The sequence below is a fragment of the Lasioglossum baleicum genome, chromosome 3 (assembly GCF_051020765.1).
Source record: "Lasioglossum baleicum chromosome 3, iyLasBale1, whole genome shotgun sequence".
Taxonomy (NCBI): Eukaryota; Metazoa; Arthropoda; class Insecta; order Hymenoptera; family Halictidae; genus Lasioglossum; species Lasioglossum baleicum.
Window position 1 is genome coordinate 15,066,874 of NC_134931.1, and position 10,476 is coordinate 15,077,349.

General features: G+C 46.3%; 1 long non-coding RNA gene across 1 annotated transcript; it reads right to left on the bottom strand.

Annotated features, from left to right (window-relative positions):
- Nucleotides 1-2,299: 2,299 nt before the first annotated feature.
- LOC143207002 (uncharacterized) lies at nt 2,300-7,959 on the bottom strand. Its single transcript, XR_013008595.1, has 4 exons — nt 6,883-7,959; nt 5,779-6,805; nt 3,784-3,945; nt 2,300-2,843 (listed from the first exon to the last, which is right to left on the bottom strand). It is a non-coding gene; the product is annotated as an uncharacterized LOC143207002 (long non-coding RNA).
- Between the last annotated feature and the right edge of the window lie 2,517 nt (nt 7,960-10,476).

The window sequence follows — 10,476 nt, forward strand, 5'->3', positions numbered from 1 at the left end:
AATCGGACAGGAAATAGTACATCGATTGATTTACAATTACAAATTTTTACAATAATATCGTAAACTAAAGCCGATCGACAGAAACTGTAAAGGGAAATGTTGTTCAGAATTATGGTATTGACAACATATCCAAAGATTATCGAAATCGGATAGGAAATAGTACATCGATCGATTTACAATTACAAATTTTTACAATAATGTCGTAAACTAAAGCCGATCGACAGAAACTGTAAAGGGAAATGTTGTTCAGAATCATGGTATTGACAACATATCCAAAGCTTATCGAAATTGGCGAGGAATCACATCATCGAGAAACTTTTGTTCGTTACGACATCGCGGCGTGCCACCGACACTCGGCTGCCGGCGCGCCGGGCTGCACGCGTCTAGCTCGCGCTCTGATTGGTCCGTGTTTTTCGTTAATAACTCGTTAACGAAGCCGCGGCCGACATTTTTTCAAAGGAAAATGTCGCTTGAAATGATCTCAGGAACCTCCCATTTTCGGCTCCGGACCTAATTTTGAGACACCCTGTATATTATATGCGTTAGCACATACTCGTCACACGAATGTGCGTAAGTGCGTTTACCAGAGCACGTGTACTAAACGCTCTTTGTTCGTTCCATCCTCTCTATCATACGTGAGTGTGTGTGTGTGCGCGCGCGCGCTGGCAAACGACGCCGTCGGCCGAGGCGACGTGCCTGTGCCTTCCACCTACGTTCTCTTTCTGAGCTCAGGAGCTTCGGGGATTATCATCTTATCGGATGCGTGGTCACGCACGTGCGTTTATGACGCGCCTCTTGTATGACTCCACCTGCAAATCCGCACCGCTTTCGGATTTGAAACGCGCCCGTACCTACCGTCCGCGGCTGAACGGAGAGGAATCGATTAGGGTTGCGAAGACAGACGATTTCGGAAGCTACTTGATCCGTAAGCCGCTTTCAGCAGTCGTTAGATTCGCTATCAGTCGCCTGGTTACGTCAATCTCCACGCGATTTTCGAACATCGTTTGTGATTCACTTTCCGGACACAACACTGTGTCGTAAATGGCAAACTGTACTCGACACTTAAACGCATGATTAACTCTCTTCTTCATAACCGAAAAATTCACTGTTTCATGACTGGGACAACCGAGTACTTATCCACAATTTATCGACAATTTTTTACTCGATTTCAATGTTGTGTTTCAATCTGGAACAACTGCATGTTCTCCGTATCCTTTGAATTAAAAAAATAACATCATATAGGAGTGGACGTTGTTGTGTGGACAGTGTCGCCAGATCAAGACTTGGCCCCTCGCGGCGTGTGCCCCGCTGTGAAGGGGATAATTCGTTTTTCGTAGATCCTACGGTTTCCGTTTTCTTAGATCAAGGTTCCGCTGTAAAACGAAAACAATGGCGGCTTTAGATGTCCCGAAAGGTTTTTGAAAGCCCTTTTTCTGGTACAATTTGCCACAGAAATGAGCCATTTGTTTGTTTCACTATTTTTGTTTCAGAAAATTTCAGACATTTGATTAAATAACGACGGGCAAATCGGCACGACGAAACAATGTGTACGGAGCATATTCGGGGAAATAGGAGAGAAAGATGAATTACTGTTATTTCAATTTCACTGAGATATAAAAAATGTTGAGTATGTAGAGTGGTCTTAATTCAATGGCCAGGGGCCATGGAACGGATGGAACGCTTTTTTTTTTACAAACGCTCAAATTCACGGTTGTTCAACGATCGTTTCCGCCGAAGTTTTCGTTTTGCCACACCTTTGTCTGCTTTTTCATCCCGCTCGCACCGAAGTGACACTCGTAATTTCTCGTCAACGTCGCGTTGCAGAATTATTAATCGCCGTTTCGTTGTGCTACGTGTCGCTGTATTTTTTTTTTGTTTTTTTTCCCGTTGCATTTCAGCGTCGAATTTTCGGCGAACGGGCGTGCAACCGTCACATTCCGCGCACTCGATAGACCCGGCTCGAATGAAACTCGGCCATTTGCACGGTGACATTCCGCGAGCAACGTTCGTCGGGGTCGCATTGTTACATCGACGATAGCGCGTGCATCGGGACACACGCCTATGCAACGGGACGCAATTACTTCCGTCGGGATTGTGTCTAAAGTCAATGTTTCCCTGGGAATTAGATCGAGTCCATTCCGGGGATGAAATTAGGCGCGCCCGAGCGAATCGAAAGCGTGGAAACATGTACTCGTTCGGTCCTCTTTCGGAATGCCATGGAATTTGGTGGTTCGTTAAGAATAAATTTTTATTTCGTCGAAGAAAATGGTCGATTTCGGTTGAACCCCTTGGACAGGGCTGTTATTAACTGTTACGCAAAGATTTATAATTCGCGTTGAATGGATGTTTCAAACGATGCGATTCTGCGGCCCCCGATTTCCAAGTCACCCACGACGCTCCAGCGCACCGCGCGCGTTCGTTTAAGCAAGCAGGAGTCTAAGGGCGGTTCAGGCGGATTAAGGGGCCGGTGAAGTGGTGCAACTTACGATCAGATTTCACGAATGAGCGCACCGCGGGCTCTAGCTGACAGCTGGCGAAAAGTCTGTGCACTTTGTCGCGGAGGGAGGGCAGGCAGGTTGTTCGGGAGTTAATCCGTGTTTCGATTCTAAGCAGGACCCCTCCTCTGGATCGAGGTCGATGATATTTTTCGCCTCGGCTTTATTTCGGGACACGGCCGCGATTAAAATTCACGTTACGAAGTGCCCTTGACTTTTAACGAAGCACTTCGTGCCTCTTCATGGTTCTGGTCGAACACTGAAAGAGTCCGTCTCTTGGAGTCGAATTTCTTCGAGTATTTTACCTTCTGACTCTACCTCGTGAAACTTAGCCGTTCGTGCAGGTTCCTGAAAATTTAATGCAGCGAGCTAAAAAATTCTTTGATGTCACATATTCGAGTTTTAATCAAAAAGCTCCAGGAACATTGTAATTTCACACGCTATTCATATTCGATTTGATAGTTGGCGTTCGGAGTGAAAAGGTTAATTCTTAAGTTCCTTATTTAAGCAGCTTTTTGATAGGTCCTAGACGAATTCATGCACGTTTCCCATTAGCGTTACGTTTTGCGATACACAGGGTGTTTTAAGCCGGATGGTGCAGGCGAACATGAGGTGATTTTATGTGCAAAAATGAGTAGAAGAAGCGAATAATATTTTTTCGGTTGACGATTCATTTTCGAGACAATTGAGTTCGAAAGTTCGACGAATTCGCGTGTTCTAGTTCTAGCAATCGCAAGAAGTAGAATTGGTTGGTCATGATCAGACGTGTCAGCCGATTCCCATTTAATGGTATATGTAACCACCGAATTTTGAAAATGTCTCTTTCTTTCTCACATTTATACTGAACGTACTCGGGAAAAAAACGTCGTACAGGAGAAAGTTAGAATTAGAAATAGAATAGATTTTACAATCCATCGTCCAGCTCGGCCGCTCCCAGTCGCAACAATTTTGGGAGACTACTACCCTACTTTGTTTTTTTTTGTAGCTGTATAATTGACGATGCTTAGGACCGTTCACAGCTCTAATCAATAATTCGTGTAGACACATTGACAAATTAAATGGTAAGTGCCAATTTTGATGTTCCGGGTCAAAATAGACACAAGTACATCCGTCGGAGAGTTATTGCAATGTCTTCAAATCTAATTACGTTTTAAGAAATGCGAGAACTAACTGACTCATTTTGAAAATGACTGCTGTCAGAAGAGAAAATAAATACGCTGAAATGAAATGAACTGGACAAATATTCAGCGCTGACTCTATTATTTATTTAGTATTATCTAATACTAACCTTATATATTTGTTCTCTCTCTCTCTCTCTTTCTCTCTCTCTCTCTGAACAGATTCGTACCGACTGTGAGATGATGCTCCTGCACGTTCGTACATCAACAGGCGACAACAGTCGAGTGTTTTTACGTTAGCGTTATTCCCGATGAGGGATGATGCGGGTGTCCTAGAATGAGATATTGAAAAATGAGTGGTTCATCGGCGCACTCAGCCGATCTGTTGAAAACAAGGGTTCGTTGTTATATGAACGGGGACGTTGTTCTTTTTCCGCGCAACCTGGACGTAACAGCGAAATATATATCCACGCATTAGTGCGGAGGAAGCGAACATGAGCCATTATGCCATCCAGCCGAGAGGGTGAGGAATGTCGTTAAAGGGAAACGAGTGCGCGGGTGGGTTGGGAGCGGAATAATTTTGGGAATAAATACGGGAAAGTATTCTTGCATAACGGCACCGCGGCGAGGGCAGCGCGGCCGGTGAGCTGGACACGGGGACGCGGCGACGGCGTGTCGACCAATTTTTCGCGCAGTATAAAATCTCTTTTCAGCCAATGCACGGGGGGATAAAAATCGGAGACAAAGTGTCCGGCACGGCAAGGCGACGTGATTAGCGGGGGAGAAAAATGCAATAGTACGACATTATGCGCACACACGGGGCCGCGGTGCGCGCTCGGTGTGAAGCATAAACCGGAGCATAAACCGGGCGGAGCGTAAAGCATAAAACACAAAATGCAACGCAATGCCCGGTGACAGATGCCGTTTATTAACACTGTGCATCGTGAGCGCGCGTCTAGACGCGCGGAAAGCGCCCGCTTCCATGTCCGTGTCCTAGGCACCCCTCGTAGATACTCAACACAGGGAGAAAATCGACAGAGACCGTCCTCTCGTTTAGCTGAAAAATTTCGCCCCCGTACACTATCGTACTCATTCTTTTTTTTTTTTGTTCACGTTGATTCAGAACAGTGCCAATTTTATTATTCATATCAGCCGCCGGCGCGGCACTGAAATAACGGAAACACTCGGCCTCGACGAGCCTCTAAAGATCATGCGTTTTAATTTTATTTCTCCTCGATCGCGCAATCTCGAATCGGCAGATGTTCGCGTGCATGCACATTTCTTTTTCCTCTGTTTCCCGTAGACAGTGACTAACCGCCGCGAAAGGTTTCACCCGGACAGCATGACTCGCCTCTTTCTGCTTTTTCATTTTGTCGTTCGGCTGCTTTTATTCTATCGTGCTATGCTACCGGTTCGGATATGAACTTCTTTAATACCGTACCGAGCACAAAATGCGACTGGTATACACTTTTTTATAGAAATGAGAAGATTGAATTTCTTTAAATCTACTGCAATCTTGATAACAATACGTGCTTCAACGAAGAATTTATTTAATAGTTTTTTCGTGGAGTAATTGTAAAATAAAAAATACACTTTATGTCTAATAACTAGACTGCGGATCTTCATGCAAAATAAAATTTATCTTGATTGATTATAAGAAGCAGGAGCCAAATACAAATATCTTCAGCCTTTTTAATGATTTGTAGAGATGAAAATAGTAGACTGACAGCCTTAAATTTTCATAATTTCTCCGTTTTATATTTCAACTACTCAGTTTATCCATAAATGCATAAAATCCGCAGTCTACTAATAACTGTTATTTTTTTTGCTTCCATACAGGATGATTGAAAGGGGTGATTCCGGAGGTTATTTGAAGTAACCTTTTCCTTTGCGAAAACGTTCTTCGTGGCTTTGACAAACCCGGACCAATCAGAATGCGACTATACCGGCCGAATTCCGGCTCACAATCAGTCAATGTCAACGCCTCGCTCGATGGAACTTGTCGCCGAGCCGGAATCCGCCCGCTGTAGCCGCGCTCTGATTGGTCCGTGTTTTTCGTGAAGAGTTCTGTAACAAAGCCACGGAGAAAAAGTTACTTCAAAAAAATCCAAGGAAGCCTTTTAAGGAAGTGCAACATTTTTTGGACACACTGTATAGATCGGTACCTCAGGAGTGTTCTTCGTTGATTGCTCCCGGCGGCATACGTTCGCGAATTGCCTCCTAATGACAGGAATATTATGTTTTTATTTTGTTGAGCCACCGCGAATCTCTTCACGATCCGATTTATCACGGTCGCCTCTTTCTCGGAAATATGGAAGCAGTTCACGCTTGCTGTTCTATTGAATTAGTGGCTCATCGGAGACGTTGGCCCGACTTTGCGAGCAAGTTTCCTTATTCCGGAACGTTAACCTTCCCATTATCGTGAAAGCTCTCATTATCGCTGACACGAATTAGCTTTCGTCCCGTTCAACTATGCAGGAGATCTTACGGTGCGTCTTGCGTAGAGCGAAAGATTAAGAATTAATTTGCGCTCACGTCCGTCAGTTGTCCAATCAGTAACACTGGTCCACGTTTTTCCTTGCACTTTTCACGACAAAAAATACCCGAATGAACATAATGTTCTTATGTTTATATTTTAAGAAACAAGACAATGTCCGTATCAGACATGTAACGAAAATATTCAAGATGAACGAATTCCACCCTACAGGAACAATGGATTTACGTATGTTAACTCCACTAATGATCGTCGATTCACCGAATATAGTTCTCCTGACGAGTTCCCAGGACTAATACGCAACTGACTATAATAGGCACAATGAACCGGGTAATAGAATAACGCGGAAATTGTATTTTAGATAGCAACGGTGAACCTGACACTCAGATTTATGAGTGTGAAATCATTGCTAGCCGGAGCCGCAGACGGAGGGAAGATTCTCGGCGATGTTGTTGGGGGCCGCGCGCCACCCTCGTTCCAACGACACGTGAATTAAATGCATTTTACACTCTGTTTCTTCGCGACGAAGAGAGGGTACCAGCCCGACCCTCTAATGTCCGGTGACTCGGCAAAGTGCTAAGATGACCGAGGCATCAATCTTCACGCTTTCTCACTTTTTGTCAAAAGCCAGCCAGGGATAAGTCTTCCGTCTTTTGGTTCTCTGGCTGCCGTCCGTACCAAAAACACCCACGGTCCCGCTAGAAACAGAGGGAGCGTGTGTGAGAACGAGAGAGAAAGGTGTTCGCAGGAGAAAAAAATGAGAGTAGCTACTCACGCTGAGAACCCGTCGTTCCGTGGTTTCAAGCATCCTCGAGGCGCTTCCGGTTTCGAGACGTTGAAAAATCATCCCTTCCCGCCCTTCGAGTTTGCTCTTTCGAGCATGACGAATCAGAAACGAGACTGTCTCGTATGTACCCCGCGTCGCTTCCCGCAAATAATGTCGTTGCTCGCTGTTTAGAACGCTCAATGGTTTTGTGACGTACTTGTTTCTTACGGAGACACTGATTTTTCTGCAGTTTTTACTGCACAAAAGTTGTTTTGCTAAATTCTTAGATTTTTCGTGATGGAAATGATGTACACATGATACAGCAGAACCTCGTTTATCATACATATATAGGGTGGGGCAATAACTTTGTCCCCTTGAATATTTCCGTTACTTGTAATAATATTAAAAAAATGAACGTCTCCATCCATGCAACTTTTGCATATATCATGTTTTCATGTTATCGCCTAGTACAACAGAGTTGAAGACCAGTTCAAACCAAAATACTGTTACTTGTGGAGCATATAATTATTTATTTTAACCGACAGTTAATTTGATTTATCGCAATCACACTTGTCCTCGCAACCGCCGATGAAGTTCTGCGATAAAATTCCGCGGCGTTTCCAGGCAGATTGGTTTCCAAGGTACGGATTTCCATAGGACGAAACCGCGACGACGCACTCCATTTTCGGGAACGGTTGCGCCGCGACGCGACGCCCGAAGCTTCTTATTCCGAGCTTTCTCGCGCAGTGTCACGCATAAAATAAGTATTATGCAGAATATACGGAGGGTTTCGGGGCCAGATTCCTCGTTTCACCCTTGGCGCAACTGCTCCTTCCCGAACTCGCCCGGGCCAAAAACTAATAAGATCGAGTGAAATACGCGGGTCTTCCGGGCAATAGCCTCCGAAAGGGCGACGCCAGTAATCGCGAGGCAGGGCGATCTTCGAATTCCTCTGGAATATCGTTGCTCTCACTCTGGGTACCGAGGAATATATTCCACCGTTCGCATGCGCAGGCGCGCGAGAGGAACAAAATGCGACATTCATCGACACCGTCTCGCGTCGCCCCGCTAAGGTCGGCAAGTGTCAATAAGGGGAGGTGTAACCGTGCTCGCCGGCGTAAAGAATCGCGCCACCAACCGCGAACCGAGGCAATAAGTTCCGTTGGTTTATCGTTGACGGTTCCCTGGAAAAAACGGTTTCCTGGCCGCGACGTCGAGAACGTTGCGGTGTGACCGCGAGTTCAGGTCGACCACGTCGCGTTCAGGTTCGGGATAGCTGCGAGAGGTGCCCCGTCCCGCTATATCACCGTGCGTTACGCACTATTTGCACCGGGAGGGTCGACGAATGTTTGTCAAAGTCCGTAGCGGCCGGACAAGCAAAAAGACTATGCTGCTCGTCGTCGTAGTCGGCGCGGCATCGGTCGCTGCCTTTGGATACGCTCGCGCCGCAAATCGTACTACTTCGGTGTATTCCCTGACGTTTTTATGGTCCTACTTTCGAGGTCTTCTACGTGTCCGGGGTTCGCGAGCACCGAAGTAACGGTTGTAAATTGAAAATTGCTCTCTTTGGCCCGTCGCATGGTCGGCGAATCCTGCGCATGGGTGTTGCCGGGGGCGCAGCAGCACGCGGTCGAGATTAAAATGAGGGGACAAATATTTGCGCCGGTTGAGACACCGCGCGAATAGACTGTCCAAGGTACACGATAAATCTCGAACGATGCGAGAGTTAACGCAAAGAATGAAACATTCGTGCGAGGGACGGGAGGAGTGCGAGCCGGGGGGACGCTTCGCCGAGAAGAATTAAGTATGAGTCGTATAAGCGCGGCGCGCATTCGTTTAGGTGAACCGCGACGGGAAGACGGGTGGGCGAGTCTGGCGGTTCCACAAAGCAAATATTTTTCTCGCTTTACTACCGACGGTCGCGTCACTTTCACGAGCCACCGACGACGCGAACTCGGTGGAAAGGGGAGCAATATCGCGGAATGTAGCCAACGGTTCCGGTCTGTACGTTGCACTTGGGGCTAAGGAACTCGTACGCATTTCATCTTGACAGAGGATTTATCTCGAGTCCTTCCTGCCAGGACCTTGCGTGGCCTCGGATCTCGTAAAACCGCCGAAATTGCGGTTTCCGGGCTTTATTGCCCAACCGTATATTAAAATCTTCCTAATTAATTCTATGGACGGGGATATTTTATCGGCGACACGCGAATAATAACCCATAATTCTTCGCAGACCAATGCCCGCTGCGCCCGCACGCAACTCTGTTGAAATATTCATCTCCATCTGGAAATTGTATCAAATCCCGCTACATACGATCGACGATAATCATTATAATGACCATAATACTGTGTGCCTGATCGATGCGGCCACACCGAGGACAATGCCAGCTCATTTATGGAAAATACAGATACTACATTTATTAATAACCGCACACAATATACAGGTGTGAGACACATTTACACGTAATTAAATTTGTGACATTGTATTAAACAATAATTACTCTATTGATTTCAAAAGTGCCGTGATGTAAATATAATTTTCTGCAATAAATAAAAGCAAACGTCTTAGTATGACGGTAATGGTGTCCCACACAATTATTTAAATTTAAATATTTCCTAAACTATTATTTATTTAATACCTTTTTATAACTAATGTGTAGCTGCATCCATTGCCGTATTAAAAAAACACATCATTCCATTAAAAAAAAAAAAACGAAGTTGACCATATGTTTATAAAGTATCTTTCATGATAATGACGGTACGATTCAACGGGTTCGAGCAGCGCTGCTTTTAAATCTAGCCTTGTCGATGTATGCATCTTCGTTTCGTGGTTGCCTGTGCGTGTTGGCAGGGAGGTTCTTGTTGCTCGTGTTGGTCTTGCGGCGGGCAAAAGAAAAGACTTTGTCGAATAATTAATCGTCGTACGGTTGGTAGTGGCGCGGCGTGGCCGACAGTGAGTGCATACTGCACACGGTAGCCAGTAATGCCGGTAGTCCTGACAGGATGAGGGCCGACTAACCGCAAATTAATCCTCGAGAAAAATTCCAGTTGCTGTAATATTCCCTTTCGGCAGTGGTCGCGCGGCGAAAGCGAGGAGCGTGGAACGACGGACGGAAGCGGACGCGCGGACACGGACGGACGGACGGTGCGAGGAGGAGTGGCTTTCAGAGGGACGCCGACACCGAGGCGCGAAGCTTAATCGAAGTCTCGACCTTTAAAGGGTGGCGAACGTTGTCCCGTGCCCGCTGCGACATTTATTTATTTACGCCACATTCAATTATGAGCGCGAGACCGCAGAACTGATTGCGCGTCGGGCCGCGCGGTGGCGCGGGCAGAACGCGGACGGGCTCCGCGACGCTATTTGCATGCAAATTCTTTCGAGATGCGATTCCGCACGCGGAAGAATCCGAACCGAGACGAATCGGAGGCCGTATACGCGGGCGAAGGGGAGGGCAAGGGCGAGTCACATCTCGAGACCGGGGCTCGGCCGCGAATACCCGACGTCGCCTTTTCTCACCTTCGACCTCCGTTTCTCGTCACCTACCTTTGCTCCCTACCTCTCGTAATCGCGTCTTTTTGAATTATTAACTCTTAACTCTTTACT